The 319-nt window shown below is 45.5% G+C and overlaps 1 non-coding gene across 1 annotated transcript; it reads left to right on the top strand.

Annotated features, from left to right (window-relative positions):
- Window positions 1–148: 148 nt before the first annotated feature.
- trnal-cag (transfer RNA leucine (anticodon CAG)) lies at window positions 149–231 on the top strand. Its single transcript has one exon. It is a non-coding gene; the product is annotated as a tRNA-Leu (tRNA).
- Window positions 232–319: the final 88 nt, after the last annotated feature.

Below are 319 nucleotides of genomic sequence, written 5' to 3'. Positions count from 1 at the left end.
TACATTGAATCCCCTACTTTTATTCACTGTAGATCTAAATTTAGAGAGACGTTTAGGCCCAATGCATTGTGATTGATGCAATTTATTTGCACTTCCTGGAAGCGACGTCTTTTCTCGTTTTTTTTAAGCCTGAATGGCACCTGACACAGTCAGGATGGCCGAGCGGTCTAAGGCGCTGCGTTCAGGTCGCAGTCTCCTCTGGAGGCGTGGGTTCGAATCCCACTTCTGACAGCCTTTGCTTTTAATGGGACTTGATCCCTGTCAGGTGATATCAGCTAAGAAAAAGTTGACAAACACTTGCAGGAATGTTTGTGCTCTG

This window comes from Seriola lalandi, unplaced genomic scaffold, assembly GCF_002814215.2.
Source record: "Seriola lalandi dorsalis isolate HSWRI2012SDOR001 ecotype SW California unplaced genomic scaffold, Sedor1 jcf7180002029735, whole genome shotgun sequence".
NCBI classification, from domain to species: Eukaryota; Metazoa; Chordata; class Actinopteri; order Carangiformes; family Carangidae; genus Seriola; species Seriola lalandi.
The sequence above is the reverse complement of the archived record's forward strand: the minus strand, read 5'-3'. Positions and strand labels throughout refer to the sequence as shown.